The sequence below is a fragment of the Chlamydotis macqueenii genome, chromosome 2, assembly GCF_036417535.1.
Source record: "Chlamydotis macqueenii isolate bChlMac1 chromosome 2, bChlMac1.mat, whole genome shotgun sequence".
Lineage (NCBI taxonomy): Eukaryota > Metazoa > Chordata > Aves > Otidiformes > Otididae > Chlamydotis > Chlamydotis macqueenii.
The window spans coordinates 17,382,028-17,402,465 of record NC_141557.1 but is presented as its reverse complement, the minus strand read 5'-3'; the positions used below and the strand labels follow the sequence as shown (position 1 = coordinate 17,402,465).

The 20,438-nt window shown below is 40.8% G+C and overlaps 1 protein-coding gene across 2 annotated transcripts in view; it reads left to right on the top strand.

The window, feature by feature from the left end:
• The first annotated feature begins 9,216 nt into the window (after window positions 1-9,216).
• Window positions 9,217-20,438, top strand: part of APBB1IP (amyloid beta precursor protein binding family B member 1 interacting protein) — a 64,400-nt gene continuing 53,178 nt past the window's right edge. For both annotated transcript variants that reach the window (XM_086741558.1, XM_086741557.1), the window contains exon 1: window positions 9,217-9,314. The gene's annotated coding sequence lies outside the window, so the exon portion shown is untranslated. The remainder of the gene's footprint in view (window positions 9,315-20,438) is intronic.

The window sequence follows — 20,438 nt, the reverse complement described above, 5'->3', positions numbered from 1 at the left end:
CCCCCATTCCCTTTTCCCCCCAGTGCCACTCGGGAGGGGAGGTAGTATAGATAATGTTAAGCCCCGGAAGAGGGAGGGGTGGGGGGAGGTTATCTTGTTCCCTGTCTCATTCTCCTGCTAATTTTAGAAATAAATGAATAGTTTTCCCCAAGTCGAGTCTGTTTTGCCCGTAACGGTAATTTTAAGGATTTCTCCCCGTCCTTATCTCAAACCTCGAGCTGTTTTCCTTATATCATCTCCTCCTATTCTCTCGGAGGGTGGGGGGAGCGAGAGAGCGACTGCGTAGTTTGGTCCCGATCGGGGCTGAACTACGACAACTAGTTTCACTTACATACTATGTTTGCTGAGTATTTTTGGGACCTGTGTTAGAGTTTCTGTGCTGTGGTTAAATCACCTATCTAGCTCTCTGAGGTACTTACCTGGCCAGAGTTTCTGAGAAGGTCACAGTCCAATGCAGGTATGTTCAGAACACATCTAAGACCTAAGAAAGTGTTCCCTTCCCATTCTTCACCCATAAGTATTTGATTCATAGACAGTTATGCTGCAGATTTCCAGGTGTTTAGGAACAGCCACGTAAGTTAATAGGACCCAAATATTTTCTACAATCTGCAGTGACATTTAGCTCTTTTGACAACTTTAGGTGGCTTTAAAGGACTTTAGCAACCGCAACCTGGTTACAAACATCCAGTGGCAGACTTGGAAAACCAACTCAGGTCTTCCAAACTTTTGTTTAGCTCCTTCACCTCACTCTCCAGTGCTTTATCACCAGTCTTCGATGCTGTAAGGGAAAGAGCAGGCTTCCTTACCCTCTATAAATGTTGGAGGCAGAATGTGAGACCTAGAGTTAACAGAGGAAAAAAAGTCCATGAGAAAGATTAAACCTATGGAAATTTTTATTTTTTTAGTTGAAGCGGATTACACTTTTCATTTCATATGACCCTTATAGAGGAAAAGTGGTATATAGTGTTGTCAAGCAAGACTGATTTCACTTTATGAGGCAAGAACATATTCACAAAGTTGTAAATGTTTAAGACTTTTTTTTTCTGAAGTATGTTCACATAAATCAGACGTTCATTTTGTGTGTCTGTATCATAAGACAAGAAATTATTTCTGCATAGGAAAGCAAAATAAAACTGAATACAGAAAATATGATTAAAGATGCGGCATTGGTCTCTGAAAGTCCTATTACCTTAACAACACTCTGCCACCAGAGCAAAGTGGAGTTTGCTTTTCACAGTCTTTACAAGTAACAAATCAAGTGCATGCCATGTACGTGACAATACTGACTGCTTCAAAAATCAGTGCATGCCAGTTGCTGAATTTACTTGGAATGCACATTTATATGTTCAAGGTTCACTTGCAGTGTATGCTTTTCAGCTTTTCTCTTTATCAAGCTGTCAACTCAAGCTCAAGTAGAGCCAATTAAGAGATTTAAGAAAACATTTGCTTCCACATGTTTTTCTTCCGTGCTGTAAACTGTACATCATCTTTGACTCAGACATATATCCAGATCCCCTCAGATCAGCTGTGCCTAAGAGATTGCTGATTATTTCTTTGCAGCACTAAAATAGGTGCCCTCTTTCCATACATCAAAGCTTGAAGCAAGGCTCTTATTTCATATCCTTATCCTTAGTCTCCAGATGTGGTCTTTCCCTTCTCATTTATTATTTCTTGCTCTGAATATTACTTTCTAGGCCAAATGCTTTTATTGTATCGCTTAGTCTCTATGTTCTTGGCACTGGCTTCCCAATTCTATCAAGTAGAAGCTGCTGATCTTCACTTTCAAGTTCCTCTATGGACTCTCCACGTTCCACACCACCTCTCTTTCACTGCAGACTCATCAGCTTTCATCTCTCCTTTGCCCATTTAGTAAAATTTACAAGAGCCTTCATGTTTTATTCTTCATATCTGAAACTTCTAAAAAGCATCTTCAAAAGGTTTTTTGAAATCCAGGGACAATATAATACACATACTTGCTACTGTACTACTGGTATCAGTAATTAAAAAGGTCTCTGTCAGTTGGGGATAATCTAAATGTTGCTGCAAAGGGTTTTCATTTGAAAATAAGCAAAAATAATACCAAAGAGTGAAATGTGAAAAGCATACAGACAATCTGAACAATATTCAGAGATAAGCTGAGAGATGAGTAGTGTTGACTGAGGCAAAAAGGGAGCAGAAATGGAAATCTCAATATGAATAAGAAAGCAGAGTAAAAACACCAAACATGGTAGCCTGAACATGAGTATGGGACAAGCACTTCCTTAATTGCTTTGCTGAAATACGGTCATACACCAGAACACACTCCTTTTCCAGGAGTGTCTTACCAAAATTGGGTAAGAGCTTGAAGTAATTTGTTAAGTCTATTTGAGGGAATAATCTGCTTACTTTCAGAGAGACATTATCAGCCAAAAGACCATTCATGATTATCATATTTTTAAAGCATCAGGAACAGTTTTCTTAAAGGCCAGCTACATTATCTGAAATACTTTCTGCAAAAATTTTACCCAAAAGCAAAGCCACATCTTGCCTTAATGTGTCCTGCAAGAAACTCTTATAATTGCCACTGACATAGCTAGTACATAGGAATCCTCATCCCCGGGAACATGAAGACTAGTAAAGCATATGATTCTGGCTGGAATACTTAAGCTGTGTAATGATTTTAACGACTGGTGCTGGGTCAAAGCTTACTTTACTTTATTCTCATAGACAGCTTTGTTGTGGTCAGTAGATAGCCGTGTCACTAGGCAAGAATACAAATGTTTGACAATTGGACACTCAAACTATCATATGAGAAAAATATGACAGTATTTAAAATATTATTTATAACCATATTCTAAAAATAATACAAACTGTACATTGCAACTGTGCAGTGTAGAAACTTGAGTTATTAAAAGGAAGAGAAAGTGTGAATTCATTACCAAATGGTAGCACAATGCTATTATCAAGTAGCACAAAGGAAGCACAATGCTATTGTCAAGTGTCTCTTTTACATATTATTGATTCTATTAAATTAAAATAGAGCTCATATTTGACTGGTATTTTATGGAAAACTATATTGTCAACATCATCTGGAAAACACTATTAGCTTACTACATCAGTCTCAGGAAATCATTCATTGTCTTACGCTCTTGTGAATCATGCGAGATGCTATTCTTGAGTAAAAGTGATGCAACAGGCCACAGGTGGGGTAATGTAATTTCTTTGCACAGTGGAAGGAGAGTCTCATCTTGACTCTTGTTCAGCTCACATACTGTTGCTTGGCTTACTGCATCAACTATAGGCTGTGAAGAGCTGTAGAAGAAGAGAGGATAGAAAAGGTAAAGGTCTCCAAATTCTCAATAGTAATATTCAGAGCTCAGCTGTACATTACCTGAGCAGGGCACGTACTACCCTTCAGACAATCTACAGTTTTAGGGAGGCAAATTTTTATGGGCTGAAGTGAAATAAAAATGTTCCCTGGAAATCTTATTTATCAGCAGCAGTGTAAACCATCAAGCATGAGCTGCAGTAGCTTTTCTTTCAGCACTCACCATACAAGACTGTGGTTGGGTGGAAACTGATGAATATTTACTTGCTTAACAATTGTCCTGTATCTTACACAAATCTAACATAATGTTCTGAGGTGGCCAAGACAGGACAAGCTCTCATGGTATGACAAAGCTCTTAGCCTCCAATATTTGTATTACGTGTAGCTTTTCTGTAGACTTGCACTGCTATGCCATCACAGCCTGGCTCACTGGGACTTACCAGCAAGGATTGTCTGTGTACCCCAATTCCATCTGTAATTTCATATGCATAAGCTAATTTCATACACACCTTCCTCCAGAGTGGGACAAGAAGATGAAACTCTACCAGTTTTCCCATCTGCTTCCATATTTAGTTCAAGGACTTGAGGCAAGTTCTGCTTCCTACTTTGGCCTACTTAGGAGCAGTAAGGGCCATACACCTAAAACCTATTCTGCAGGAACTATCAGGACCTTCTGCTGTAGAAAAAAAAAATAGGTCTGAAGACTATTTCTGAAGTTTTCCATCAGTTCCTTGCAGACAGTTCTTACAGTGATGAGAAAGAAGCGATTGTGCAAAACCTCCACTTCTCATTTCTTCACACTAGAAAAGAAAATTCAGCTAGTTTATTGTGCTACTTTCCTCATACCATCTCTCACCTATACACACATTACAACTGGCCAAATGCTATGCACTACACATATGCTCTAAGTAACACACATATTTACTATAAATAGCAGATAAATTTGCAGCCTAATATTGACATGCAGCTACAGAAAATCAAACGCTTGTGCAAAAAGATGTAGCCTAGCATTTGGACTTGAAAAGTACCCACTAAGATGGAAAGATGAGTAAATACATACTCAGATTTTGGAGATACTTTCTGAGAAGCAAAATATACTGACAATTATTTCTGTAAAGCTTTCTGTAAAACACGATGAAAATTATGGGGAGTGGGAGGGTGGGTGTGACACAGGTTTATTTTGAACCTTGACTAACAGGAAAAATCTCAAATTAAAATTGTGACATTGTTTTCAACTACTGCTACGTAGTTAAATGAAGACTGTTAAGTGTTTCAAAGGCTTCAAAACCTTGTTCATATAATGCTTATTTTGTCATGCATGTGAAATCTTACATACAGCATTAATAAAATCAAATGTCCAGTTTAAAATTATACTTCTCATTAAGCTAACTTTTGTACACATTGCTCTGAGCGATAGCTAAAAGCCTATCTTGTAAAGCTAAAGAAATAATGTTAATAATAAACGCTGACATTCTCAAATGAAGACCCTCAGGTTACAATTTTCTAGTTAATAACAAATAACATTCTGAATAAGTTAGATGAGATTTCAATATTCCATTTCACAGCATTTTCAGATTTTGTTTTAGGGGTGCAGATAATTTCATTTTATCATAAGATTAATAAAACTAATAAACAAGATATGGTAGTCAGGCTTTTCCTACGTCAAGTGTGATTTGTGTTAGATGCTCAGCTCTCACAGTGAACGAGTGGGCTGACTTGAACAGATGTTTTTGAAAAAGAGAAAGGGATATATATCCGCTCTGTTTAAACAGTCACAAGAAATATGGATGTACACAGAGCGGTATTTATATGCGAGAGGTGGAAAACTTAGGCTCTGATCTAAAGCTCATTGAACCCAGGGAAAAAGGCTCCCTCAGGCATCTCTGGCTTTTGAATCAAGGCCTTTGAAATTTTAACAGTGTAAAGCCTGGATATGTAAATTGTTGCCTGAACATTCTATACGTAACAATGGAAGCCATTGACTAACCTGGGGCTCTACCATACACAGAGAAAAATAAGTGGAAATTCATCTTCGGATCATCATAGTGGGCAGAACTCTAGTAACTAAGCTTTGATCATAAACTTTTCAAAAGTACTTCTGTCCTAATTTCCTACAGTTAGAAGTGTGAATTTACTAGCTTCACTGCTGACATTTTCACATAGACTTTGAACCTCTTCTTCAGCTTTTCATCCAAGTTGAGGTTTTGTTTTGCTTTTGGTTTTCCACTGTAAGAACCAATGCAAGTGAGCTTTCCTATGAATAGTTGTGGAGAAAGAATTATATTCTCAGTTCTGAGTCACTGAAAGATGCCATTAGAAGGATGTAAGGATAGATAGGAAGAAAGAAATTGATCTGGCCATGTACCTGTTCTTCAGCACGTTGTGTTTTAGCTTATTAATTTGTTCTAATTTTAAATAATTATATGTGATGTGCTTGTTAACTAGCTTCTGTATTCAATGCAGTTGTACTCAAATTCAGTTTCCTGTGATTTTTCAAAAGCTATGTTTGGTAATTTCTTCCATATAAACTCTCAAATGAGAGCTTTCCATCCTTCTCATAGGAAGTTTTATAGTTTACAGGTCTTCCATAGTATTGCACAGTCACAAAGAAATATTAAAAACCCCCAAACTTAAATAGAATTAGTTCTTATTGGAAGAACATAAGACCTATAGTTGCTACTTGTTATCTCTGTACTTTCTGCGCTTGGCCTTATCATCTAGGAAGATGCCAAAAAGAGATACAAATTTTTCCAGAATGCCCTGACATCACAGTCTGATGTGGTGTGTGATTCACTTCACACTAATTGCAACCACTTTAAGGTTTCTGGAAAAAACACTGTCTTAGTGGAAGAAATTACCTGGTATACCCCCGAGGATCATACAGTCACTGTACCAAAGATTTTCACAGTGTCTGCAGAGTACCACTTGAAAAGAGGATACTCCATCCTTTAGATATCACTTGCCTTAAAAAGATTTTAATCCTATTTTGTAGCTTTTATCTATGCCTTTGCCCTGTATGACCAAAACCTTCATTATTCTATCATTCTGAAAGTTGTTTTGTTTAAATAACAACAAAACAAACAAACATTTCAATTGTATTTTATGTGTTTTGCCATGAGAAAAGATCTAATTAATACACTGATTAATATTTATTTCCCTTTTTTTTTTTTACTGTTGGCCAGTGGCCAGCCTTTCCATTCGTAATGCTGAGGGCTATGGGCTGATCCTGCATTACTCTGGGCACATAAGATCCTAGTCAGCATAGTGTCACATTTACCCTGGAGAGAAAACGAAGGTCAGTCTCTGAAGTCATGTCATTATCAGTGTATAAAGCAATGTCAATGAAACTTAAAGGAGCACATATATGGTAAACCATTACTTTTTTGGCCAATGAAGCCGTGGCTTCCTGACACTAGAAACATATTTAATTGTTCCCTTTCTAAAACAGATGTTCTGCTTTAACTCTAAATTATTTGCTGCTTTATGGAACCTTACAATCCACAAGGACTGTGGAGGTTAATAAAGCCCCCACCCAGGCTGAGTGTATAATGACAGCATAGCTATTCAGTGATCTACTCTCCCACGATAAGAAAAGGAAAAGAACAATTTGTAATTGCATGCATTAGATCTTGAGTCATGAGATGGCTGCAAACCCCACAACTGTAGTATCAGTGGGGTGCATGTCTCTTCTTTCCATTAGAAAACAAAAAGCTTTTGGAGAAGAACAAAATGGAAGGCTGGAATTCAGGGGAATGCACATTCATTTTAGCTGACAGAGGAGAAAAATTAGGAAGCATTACATATTTCCACCTGTTCGTGCCACAAACTTTGCCTCTCTCTGACATTAGGACATACACTGTTAATCAAGTTCATATCTGCCACAGTATCTCACCACATTTCTTCCTTGTGAATACATGATGGCCTCCACCCATCCCACTGGAGCACAATGCTCATGCTCCTGAATGCAGCCCAAAAACCTCTCGGATAGCATTCGAGATTTTCTGGGATTTCTATTATTTTCTCTTTGCTTTCTAGAGATGTGCTGTTTTAATCTCCACTGTTCCTCTTAAAGAGAATGCTGCCCATATGTTACAGCCCGGTACAAGGAGAGCTGGAAAATACTGCCATTCAACTTTCTTAGCCTTATTTCAAGGTGCTTAGAGAGGACAGGGACAGATCTAGATACAGAGAAAACAAAGGCTCATTTGTACAAGCGAATGGATGTTTTCTACATTGTCATAACAGCTATCTGCGAAATCACTAGTGTAATCAGGGTGTGGCCATGTTACTGTGAGGTCACATATAGAAGTGAAATAACACTTTTTGACAACAAAATGCACCATCAAATATTATTCTTCTAATACATGGAAAGTGCTGATTTGAAATTTGTCTTTGGGGTAATAAAAAAAATAAAATTAATTGCCAAACGATCTTTTGAAATTACCTCTTTTCTTGGCACCATAATGATCCCAAAAGCCAAAAGGAGCAACTGCAAAGAAAGTCAGCAAAGAGAATATGCAGTATCCTTGGAATCTCAGATTCCCAAGCTGCCGAACTAATAACTGTTTATTAACTCTGTGCACGATTTTTCAGATGCTAAAAGGTTTGCCAAATTTAGATGTATCCACGTGCCTGGCCAAAGATGCAGTTCTGACCTCACCAAAGTTTCTGGTAAATTTTAGCTAGCTTCTCAGTGAAATAACTTGGGGTTTTTTAAATAACATGAGCAGAACAACATACTATTCCCTAAATGCATTCTTAAATATGGCTGAGCTGTCTCAGCTGGAATTTTTCAAAGCAATTACCCCTTAAAGCATTGAAACATATTTGCTGTGCAAAACACGATGGTAATTTAAAATGCTACAATCCTTCTGCTATAATTATTTTATCTCCAACAGTGCTGGAGGATGGAACATGGGATTTCTTGGCTGCTTTGGAGCAAAACCTGGTGTTTTAATGTAAATTGCCTGTAACCACAAGATTAAGCTAAACTACCTGAGGACTTTCCTAAACTAAAGTAACAGAAGTAGGAGATGGTGACATCTTAACCTTCACTCACTACACTTCACTGTCTGTCAGTGCCATAGATATCTAAGAAAAAATTAGGTAAAAGCATTGGTTTCGCAAAGTTATGGACAATGAAAATAGGATTTGAAATCAAGAGAATGTGCTGCCTGCAGCACTTAGAATCTCATCTTTTTAACTTGACATTAACCCTGACAAGGCCACACTGAATTTTCTAACAGACGTTTGCCTTTTTAACTTCAGATGGAAACTCCTGAGTTCCTTTTTTTCCTTCCTCATCTTTTTATGGAATTTAACGAGTTATAAAATTATTTCTACTCAGTGAATAACATTAAGTATGCTTCAAAGTGGCACTTTGCAATGCTATGAAATCTGCTGCCTTGCAGCAGCGTTATTTAAAAGAGATATAAAGTCACTAAAGGGAGCAGCTAAAGACACACAATTCTGTCTGAAAACCAGAGAGCAGCTGGCAGCACTGCCCAGCCGAAAGCCGTCGGGCCCAGTTGAGGTGACCCAGGAGAGGAGCTGAGGGGGCTGGGCTGGGCTGCCCGGGGCTCCCCCCGTGGGGCTACTGCCCCGGCACCGGCCACAGCTTCTCCACCTGGGCCTCCAGCCTCTCAAGCCTTCACAGGTCGAGCTCCAGGCTCCATTTTGTGGAGAGCTCGGATCCCCCTAAGGCTCCGGGGAGGAAGAGACCTCTCCACAGCCCTCGGGTCGGCCTCGAGCGGCGAGGGGAAGCGGTCGCAGGGAGCGGGCCCGGTTCCCACGAGTCGGGAGGAGCGGGTCGCCCGCCCGGGCTCTGCGGACCCACGGCGGAGGGCGGCGCTGTCTGCGCCGGGGCGGCTCCCGCGGAGGTGGCCCCACTTCCCCGTCGGCGGAGGGCAGGCGAGTTCCCGCCGCGCAGGGGTGCTGAACAGGCGCCCAGCGCCTCCTGCTCGCAGCGCCTCCGAGAGCCCGCACCCGCCGCCGCCCGCCCGCCAAGGTAAGTTGGGCAGGGAGGGGTTAGCCGGACCCCCAAGGGCTCCCAGCGCCAGCCCGGGACCCCGACGGGGCGGGAGGGCGGAGGTGCGGCCGCCGCGGGAAGCGTGAGGCTCCCGGCTGTGGCGTGGCGGGGGGCACGGAGTGTCCTACTCGCTGTGGTGAGAAATCGTGCCGGCGAATACTGGTGCTGGGGGTGGGGAGTTGCGGCAAACTCCGCTCCGGGCATGACTTGCGGTGTCCCTGGAGCGGGGCAGTCCGGGGTGGGCAGCATGGGGGCCCGCAGAGGGGAGCCCGCCAGCCGCCGCCCTTCGGTCTCGCCGTCCGGGAAACCTGTGGCGAGAGCCGTGTCTCATGCCCGGGCCTCCCCCTCGGGGCAGGGAGCCTTCCGACGGCAAACGTGGCCTCGGTGGGCTGAAGTGGGATAAAGGGATTTAGCGCTGGGTCCGGGTATTGGTTGTTCTCTTTGGGAGGGTAAACCTGAGTCAGATTAGTCTATGGCCATACCCCGAGGAGCAGATTGATCATTTGCAAGGCAGGATTACGGAACGTTCCCCATAGCCTTGTGAAGCAGGTGGGATCCCTGGGGGACAATCTGTGCCCAGCTTTTGGCGGCTGCGCTGGGAAAGCGAAGGCAGGCAGGAGAAAATGCAGACCAAGTGGCCAAAAGATAACACCATGTGCATGTGCTAACTTATCAGTCCTAAAGTAAGCATGCGAGAAGGTGGTGTGGTTGTGGCAAAACTGCCAGTACAGGCTGCCCAGGAATGCAGCTTCCAGCTGTCTGCTGGTGTATTTGGCCACGTGGTTTAGGGAAGAAGTAGATGTATCTGCTGACTTTGAGAAAGCCCATCCTGCAAGATACCTGAATCTGAATACTGTGGAGAAGTCACATAAATACAGTCTCCACAAGGTTGGGGTGGGTTTTCAATCCTTGTGCACCAAAAGAGAAGTTATTAAATCCATTCATTGTCACACTGGGAAGACGTATCCGGTAGGGACTTTTCGGCATGATCCAGCCTGTATGATCCAGCCTATCTTAACTGTCATAAAAATTTGGATGCCGGAATACAGCCTACAAACAAAATATGCAGGTTGCCACCAAACTGGGACAGAGAGCTTGACTTTTTGAGGTCCCTTCCTGTCCCAGATTACTCTGATTCTATGATTAGTGTGGCTCCAGCTTGATTCTACCCCTTAAATTTCTGTTTGCAGGATTATGGTGGTCATATTTCCTCTTTGGTTCTAGTTCCCCTTTGTGAATTACTGGAAATGCATGTTTTGTCATCTTTTCTTGACTTACTTCACATATGACTCTGTTGATGTCACTGTTAATTAATTACCCTGCTGCTGCACAACAGTGGTGTAAATGTAGTGTTTCTAGGACTCGATTTAGTGCCTCTGATTCGTTAGAGACAAGTAGGTAAGCCCCAGTGCTTCAGGGGGCTGTACTGAATGACCTGCTCCATCTATGTAGACTCCTACTCATTTGTCTTCACTAACTTTACAATGTATTTTTTTTTCTAGAAACTTTGTAAAGAATGTGAATTTAGGTTAAAGCTTTATGTTTAAAACAGAGTGTTTAACTTTTGATGAACCTATTCAGTTCTGCTTTCCCCTGTTGATTTTTGTTACATTTAATTGTACTTTATGCTTTGTGCAAGCGTTGTTTAAAAAGAGAGATAATTTGGTTTGAAATAGGGATTACAAATGTCTTTTGGAAGTTTAATCAATGGAGCATGGCAGGTAGCTAGCTGGGTGATCCTTGTTTTATATTCTCAGAGAGTTCTGCTCCATCTGGGAGCACACATAACTGGAAAAAGGTACTGTCTCTGAAAGGGTACTTTTAATCATTCTCTGTGTCTTCTCTTTCTTTTTAAAATACCTTCTCTGGATACTACGGACTCTTCTGGTGTTGGGAGGCAAACATGACTGAAATATTAAAGTAATTATTGAGTAAATTGTGTTTTAATTGTTCATACTGGAATTTGTGCAGTATCTTCAAGCAGGGTATGATGCCTTTGAAGTGCTGATTTATTTTGTTATCAAATGTGTGTATTCCAGATAAGTTTGATTTTTAGAGATCAAAAGTTGATTCTCACTATGCTTGAGCAGTGTGTACTAGATGACACACTGTAACTCATGCATCTGTGAATCAGGCTGTAAGCTTGATCATTTTATAATTTATAAAACTTTAGAGACAAATACATTTGAGAGGGTAACAATTTGCACAAAGAGGGCAACAGTATGAACAAAGGGGCCTGGTGGATGTTGTAACAGCTTAACTCAATACTGCGGCCTGAGATTTCTTAGGTAGTAAAGAATTTCCCAACCACTAAGATTTTGCTTCTGCTGTGTTTCACCTTTCCCGTTAGCAGAAATGTCTTACAGCGATGAGGGGAACAGAAAAGAAAGAGGCAGAAAACTTTCCTTCTCTTGCTCTGCAGTATGTGGTGAAGGGAGAGGTAGGACTTGGGTAACCTGTGGATGGAGGGATAAGTTATTGCATCTCTTTGGCCCTACAAAATGTCTGAGAAAACTACCAGTCTGGAGTACTGCTGGAGCTGAGAGGAAGGATTGCCTTGTTCAAGAGAGGACCTGTCTTGTTTGCAAATTCATCAACATTTTTCCTTTCAGAAGGTGGATTTTCTGGAGAGTGTTTGTATTTTAGAAGTGGCTTTAGGGGAATGTAGCTGAACTTGGTTTTCATGCATGTCATTCAGATATCGAGGCCCCTGTCCTTTCCTGCTTTCTCTGCAAACTACCTGTGTTTTTCATTCCCACAGACCCTTTTATCATCTTTCATTTCAGTACGTCTTGACTTGCTCTGTTGTAGGCCCATCTGACCTGTTGTGATGTTGACTTCATGGAGTCAGGTGCTGATCTGGGGTGAAAGTGAAAATAAGACCTCTTATTTGCCTGCAGCAATAGAGAAGCTCTAGCTTGTTTCTTTTGGAAGGTCTCTAGTGACAATGGTAACTTGCATCCATGTAGACCTTCCAAAGCACTTCTAGGACTCTATAGGCAGGATCCTCCTCAGCTTTAGACATTAGCATTCTAGTTAGTCACCTGAAGTTCTTAGTCACCTTTACAGTCAACGGAGGGAGACAGATACTGCCAAAACTTGATTCAGCTGCCCAGTTTTAGACAGCTACCATGAGACATGCTCTTCACAATTTCATTCGTTGACTAAAAACAGCCTGAGATGACCAGGTCAGATGCAGATGTCATAGAAACTCCACCATAGGTTGTTTCATGATGAGGAGTGATCCACGATACAGTAAAGTTGCTCTTGGAAAAGCAAGCATTTTAGGCAGCTTTCTGTATCATCCAGCCTATTGATTCATGACTACCCTAGATATTAACAGTATGGCTGCCAGTGTAGAAGATTGTTATGTTGCACTGTGAAAGAAAGAAGCTAGGGTGCCATGTGCTTCTTAAGTTTCTGTAGGAGACTTCTGAGCGTTTACATGAGCTACAACTTTTGCGCATCTACATTAACTGTATCTGCATCAACATGTGTTCCTCACCACTGTCAATATTAATTTATAGCATTGCTTCTGAGCTGTGAATAAAAAGGAAACACAAATGACTTTGATCTGACTTACAACTTTAATGTGGGAATTCACAAACTAGTTTGATAATGACTGTTGAAAAAGTTTAAGACTGTCCTTGGTTTCAAAGCCTTTCTTCCAATAAAGTGACCTTTTAGATCTGTGGCTAGCTAATTAGTCTCATAATTTTTGCTACCAGAAGCTACTGCAGCCTGCGCACAGTGCTGTTTTTTCTTGTTGAGTATTGTTCCAGCATGCCGTGGTTTAAGCTTAAATAAATTAGGCCTGCAGTTATTAGGGGTATTAGGAGTATTTTGGAGAGTAGATGCGTTATGAATCCTAGAAGAAAAAGAAGGTTCAGTATATATGAACCAAATTTTTCTATGGTACTCTGTTTAGAAATGCATGCAGAGACATTTCTGATAGAAGCTTTGAACCGGATGCATCTCCTCAGTCCATTTCCATTTTTACTTTCACTCTGCATTTGCTTGTAATCTAAAGCAGCAGATGTAGAAGTGTGACATTTAACAGTGATATTAAAGGATCAAACTCCCTGTGTATCTGCTGTCAGTGATGAGCAGACCCTACATGGCTGATATCACTGACAATGGAAAGTTCTCAGTTTTCCTCAGACAATCCAACTGATATAATAAAAATTTTTGTGAAAATCTTGTAATTGTACCTACACCTAGCAAGGAGAATGGGGATGTACAGGGAGCAAATCTGCTTCTAGCAGCATTGCTACTCCATCAAGCATAGAGAGGACAGCTAGGAGACGAAATCATAGAGGCACTCACTGGATGCTTTTGCTGATAAAAATTGCAAATTACCTGAGTCCCCAGTTTTAGGCAAAATAATGTGTCTGCCTAGAAGACAGCTCACCAAGAGGGTGGGCAAGCTGTACAGAATTGTCACTTACACATGGTTACTTCTCTTCTGCTTCAGAGCAATATTTTGGTGCACTTTTGTAGATTTTCTAGTACTTTCTAACAGTACTAAAGCCCCCATTCTCTCACTTTCTCTGGGAATTTCATTGAAGCACAATAATAAGAAGGATGTATCAGTTCAAAAAGCATTTTTGAAAGTTGATGTGTTTTTTGTCACTGTTTGCGAGTTTTAAAAAATAGTCATTTAAGTAACAGTCAAGTTTACATTATTTTTCTCTGTGCTTTTTGATGAAATATTGTATTTGGAAGACCTGCAGTACATGTGGCTTGGAGGGCCTAAGTTGGTGAGATAACCCTGAGCAAGTGAGAATACATGCTAAAAACATGTACATAGATAACATTCCCAAATACTTGTCATTACAGCTTAGTTTTGACTTTGGTTACCACATCTTCATGACTAAGGGGAAACCAGCAGACCTAGTGTATGAGAGAACAAGTAACAAATGAGCCAGTGCTTTTGAGTGCCAGTCCTAGATTCAGCATAAACATAACTGCATGTTTTAAAATAGAGGGGGGTAGATTCAGACTGGACATAAGGAGGAAAATTTTTACACGGAGGGTGGTAGAACACTGGAACAGGTTGCCCAGAGAGGTGGTGGATGCCCCATCCCTGGAAATGTTCAAGGCCAGGCTGGATGAGGCTCTGAGCAACCTGATCTAGTCAGAGATGTCCCTCATTCTTGCAGGGAGGTTGGACTAGATGACCCTTGAGGGTCCCCTCTAAACCAAACCATTCTATGATTCTATGTTCTTCTATGAAATTAAGCAAAGCCTTTCATATCTGTCACTAGATTGACCTCCTTTGTCTCCCCTGTGTCATGATGGAGTTGCTGTCTCTGACCAGATAAATTGTTCCATCCCCACTCCACTTGTTAAGGAAAAAAAGAGAGGGAGGCAGTGGCATTTCCTTCTCATGGAAAACCTTACAGAAATGGAAGAATGACACTGGAAATGTCAAAAAGTTCTTCTCTTGCTGTATTTTCTTCCCCTAACTGTTTCCTTTGTCTGGTTCAGGCCTTGCTGGTCTGTGGCAAACCAGCCACAGCCATACCAGTTTAACATCCCATTTACGGTGACTCCAGGCTTCCACTTTCATTACAGATCTTAATCTGAAACCCACTGCTTATAACTGTTTGTGATCACTGTGCATTATATAGATTGAAAGAAACAGCTTTTCTAGGTGGAAAGTTAATAATGGGCCTTGACCTGACTCTTCAGTCAGTAGTAAAGGTGACAAAAAGGTTTAGAAAAATCTTAATTTAGTTTTCCTACCACTCACTGTGGTACCGAGCACTGTACTTCGGTGAAATACCTATAAATTCATATTAAAGCATTAATTGTTTAATTTTATTTTAATACGTAAACTATGTAAGAAACAAACAGATGAGTTCAAGAAAATTTTTACACATTTGTTTTCACTCTTTTGCTTCACTTTTAATCTGTTAGAGCACTTTATGCTAGTGTCTTTTCCTTTTTCGGTATTCCTTTCCCATACCGTGTGTGCCCTCCCTTAAACATTTCTGGCGGTAATAAGAACATGTGATTGTGAGAGATAAGATGGTGACTTAGAGCCTTTGCCGATGACTAGGACCTAGGAATAAATTATTTGTATGGGTAGACAGTGCTGTCATGGAGCCTTATAGCATATCTTGCACTTACCTCTAGTGGCTCATTGTGGGAGGGAGTGAACGTTGGATGAGTCATTGGTTATTCAACTTAGCAGTTCCTGTACTTAAATTTTGTACTGTAACTTTTCGTTCCTTTTTGTCCTCTTCCTAAGTTTGTGCTATTGTTTTCATTATTCCACACTTAAGAGCTCTTGATTCTGTAGGGAATTGAGGAGGGGAAAGATCTTTCCCCCGTTGTGGTTCCCTTCCTCTCCAATCTGTGGGCTTCCTTGTCTACTGTTTTCTGCTCATTAGACAATCTGTTCATGTGGGACCAGCCTACCTCATGGATTGTGAAGCTAAATATAAAAATTTTCTTTTAGTAGAGAGCCACAGGACACGCTTCCTGCAGCTTGTTGACCTGAGAATAAGGGAAGTCTGGGAATAGTTCAAAAGTAGCAAATGAGAATGAAATGCTTATAGCCCATCTGCTCCATTGCAGGGTGGAGATAGGCTGAGCATGCTACTGGATCAAAAAATTGTTAATAATTGCACTATTCTCATTTGCCGGCAATCTTTTTAAGTACAGGACAAGTCTCTTGTTGTCGTGTAAGTTCCGTACAGCAATGTTGGGTAACTGGAAAAAAACAGGAAGGAAAACATTACACCACCAGCGGCAAACTAGAGATTATGGGAAGGAATGTGGAAATAGAACAAATTTGTGCTACTTAGACTTACATTATTCTTTCACTATTCTGCTCTCCCGTCGAGGGAATGGGAGAAACCTAGAACTGGTAACTTGTACATCTGCAGTTGCTTTTACCAGAGCGCAGCTGAAGTAGACGTGTTATTAACACAAGACGAATGAGCCTAGATCTGCTGGTGGTTCATGCACTGAATCCAGCTCAGGGGACACACTTCCACCCAGCTTTCTGCCTTTTCCAGGAGAAGATAAGTTGGAGGAATGGAGATCTTTTTCCTGTGTGCCAGTAATCTGGCACAGAATAGGGAATTGTTTCTTCTGCCGATCTGTGTGAAGACATGGGACTGGAAGAATGTCTCCTCCTACCATTTAATTCTACATAGAGAGTTTGTGCTGCCTATATGGCTCATGGGGAGAAAGTCCTCAAACTGGACCATTCTGCAGTAAATAATTCTGTGACAAAGGAAAAAGAAGATGACCGAGTCTGTAGTCATACAGTATTTCTGTAATGTTCTTAGACCCATAGACCAGACTGAAGCACATTGTTTGCTGGGAGGATACTACGTGAAGATGAACAGAAGTGGCAGTGCTTTCCAGCTCCATAAAAACAGTTCCCTTTGGGAGGTGACAGGAAACTACAAAGTTAAATCCTGGTACATAGAAATTGCTCCCCAGCTTTCTCCTCTTTGAGTTTGTGCTTTACGCTGGTGTTTCTGTTTCCCCTTGCATAAGATAGTTTTAACTCACTGTCCCCAGCTGCTCTAGTACACTTGGGATACATTTTCTGGAGCTGAGGATCCAGACTTTGTGTCTGTCCCTGGGAGTGATTCTGTAGAGGAACTCGGTGAATGAGCTGTCTTGCAGCCAGCCTGCGTGCCATATCCCTGTATGCTCCTTTTCTGTAGCCATAGCATACACTGTCTGTCACTAGTTAAGTGTTCTTCTGTCCTCTCTCATCTTAGCACTAGAGCCCTTTGCTAACCCCCTCCCCCTTCCTCCTGACACAGTGTGGATAAACTTTTAGGTAGTCCCTTCTCAGTGTCTCTTAACTCAGCCTCTGGGACATTTCAATTATCTTGCCATCCTGCATCACCCTAAGAACAGGACTCATAGCTGCTTCTCCCAAATACCTCTCTCAGCAAGTGGGATACAAAATAGAATATGTGTTTGGGGGAGTGGGGAAGGCTGGGGAGCACAGAGGTGATGGATGCTGAGGCAGCACCATCTGAAGGATGGCCTCAGACTCAGTGTCCTGTGGTGCTTTACAAACATACTAAAACTCTTTCTCTTTCTCTCTCTCTTTCCCCCAATGGAAAATGAAGTACCCAAACACGTAGCCCTGAAAAAGATGATGATGTACTTGTGTTCAGTTGATATACTCATGCAGAGGAGTTCCTGTGGTGTTTAAATTATCATTATCATCTTGGCAAAACATGGGTAAAATACAACTGCTGTCATCATTGAAATGGAGCAATGTAGCTTTCAGGTCTATTAAATCTGAGTCTTTTGGAATAATAAAGACTTCTTCCAAATTCAGTCCTAATGGCAAGCTTGTTTCTCTAATACAAGTGAGTTAACTGTGAAGTTGCAAAACAGCAAAAAAGGAGCAAGTTTTCAAGAGGTTTAATTGTATAAATGGCATTGCTACAATTTCTGTGAAACAGAAGTAGGATCTGTGAGGTTGGGGTGCTTTTAGCTAAAAATGTTTGTGCTTACGTCTGAATGGATGATTCTGGAGTTAGTAATAAGCTTAAATATCAAATGTGCCTTTAGTCTTGCTGGAGTCATTATGAGGAATGTGATATAAGATAACAAGGCAACTGTAGTCAAAATCGGTTCCACAGTGTATGTAAAAGTGCATCTGGAGCAATAATAGAAAATTCTAGAAGTGGCACGGTCACCTGAAATTGTTCTAGTGCCCCAGGTTAACATTAGAAAAGGGTTCTCTGACATGATTGTATTTACCTGCTGTTTTTATTTTAATCCAAAGCCAAATGAGAGTTATTCTTAAACTAGGAAGTATACTCTGCAGTTCTATCAGTCTTCCTGCAGCTCCTGATGTTTTAGTGTATCACTTTTATTCCATCACGAGCAGAGTTACGACATGTCACACCCATCCCTGAGATAAAAATGTAATGTAATTTCAGCTGCAGATAAACCCACAGTCATTGGCACACCAGATTTCCCAGAAGAACAGGTGATATGAGTAAGAAACTGCTTTCAGAGTTATCTATGTGTGCAAGTTTTTTTTCTTGGAAAATGCCACACTTCCCGATGCTAAGTAAGTGCAGTGCTTGAAGCAGTCCAATTGCTCTTGATCCATTCTTTTCAAAATATGAGTTGGTATTAAAATAGAAGAGAGTTGCAGGGTTATGTTATGCAACTAAGAAAGAGAAAAGTCAACATGCTAATTGACAAATCTGATTGTGATTTTGAAAGCTTGGGGGCACCTGCTATTTACTTCATAATTTCAAAACTTCAATTTCCTTTCTCAGTATCTACTAGAATTAGTAACTGATTGGATTATTCTTCTAGGCTGAATTCTGCAGAGATAGATATTCTCTCATGTTCTACTTTGTAAAAATTGATGTGAATGTCTGTTAGGGACTTTTTACTAGACATGATGCAACAGCTGGTTAAGGAACTTCCATCCTACTTCACTTAAGTATATGAGACATTTGAGTAGTCAGAGTTTTTCTTGACATCTAACTGTAAAATCATTGTAAGAAACCTAGTTAGATCGATTTCAAACTTACAGTCAGTTGGCCAGCAGGTTGTTTCCAACAGTGGCTAGCATCACATGCTTCAGAAGGAGGTACAAGAAATCCTGTGCTGGAAGGTATGGTGTAACCTGTCTATCATGAAAGCTTTACTCTGGTTCCAAATTGATGGAGTCTTTGTTTTAGGCCTTGAAACATGAGGTTCATCAACCTTGCCTGAAACTCTCCGAAATACTAACACTTCTAACTATAACTGCTTGTGGAGAAAACCAACTCCTCAGCTTGCTAACTCGCCAGTTGTGATTGAGTTTCACAATTACGTGATGCGCGTTTCCCTGGAACTGTTGTGCAGACGTTCAGTTTCATTTAATATCCCATTGATTTTGTGTTATAAGGCAGGACAAAATGATGCCTCAGTAACTTTCCTCTAGGTTTTGATGCATTTTGTGAATCATACTACTTTCACATCTGTTTCCCATGACAATCAGTTAACCTCTTTCCAACCTTGCTCTTTATGGTGGGACTTCTGCCACTTTCATCACTATTCGTCAATTCTCTTCTTTTCTTCTGTCTTTAATATGACATGGTCTACTTTGCATAGTCTGCCGTAGGTAAGAGTGAGTCTCTTGTTTGAGTGATTTAATTATTGGGCTACTGGTGGGTCTCTCTAAAACATTAAAGATTTCTTCGTTCCACTCCAGAAATCATTGAAGCATTAAGCGTTAGCAGGAAGTGACAATGCTGGTAGCGGTTGTCTGGGTAGTCAAACAGCTTGTGTTCAGTTTGGTGGACTTGGTACTCTGATACTTACGCACTGCAGTGCAGGGACTAGGAGGTGAAGGTGTGCTTTTGATCTTTCTGTGTGTCTTGTAAAAATATACTTCATGTGTTTTTATCCTTGCTATTTGCATGTGTAACAGTTTAAGAATAACAGCAATGCTTTGAATTTAATGAGTATGTCTGTAACTGTTCACCAGATCACTAAGTGGACTGGTTCCTAATACTGTTCGTAACACGAATCTGCTATATGTCTTTATTCTATTGATACCATGCATTCCTCTTTTTTTTTTTTTTTTTCTTTTTTTTTTCTTTTTGTAGCCCTTAGGTTGATTATATCAACTCAACCGAGGCTGAGTTGCAGAGATGGTAATCTTCTGTGCAATACTGTTTCCTGTTCGGTATCTCACCAGGGCTTTGAGCTTGTTTCAGACTGCAAGTGCAGAAGCCCTGTTACCATGTAACCTAGACCGCTCTTCCTGTTGAAAGGGGCTGGCTTTCAGAAGCTCTCAGAGCTCTCAGGTGCTAACAGTTCAAGCTCCGCTTAGTAACGTGCCATGCTTGGTTTTTTTTGAGCTACACCATGTGATCACCTTGTCAGCTTTCATCTATACTTTTTAATAGTTTCTTTTTTTTAAGCAGGGTGAATTTTGTGCCCTTGTTTTGCTACTCGTTTTGTTGGCTTCCTGCCAAGTGATAATGATTCTGCCATTCAATTTCCTGTGTATTGTTCATAGACATAGTGCTATTGTGTTAGGTAAGTGTGCAAATCACAAAACTTTCTTCATTCTTAAAAAAATAAAATTGTTTTATTATTCTC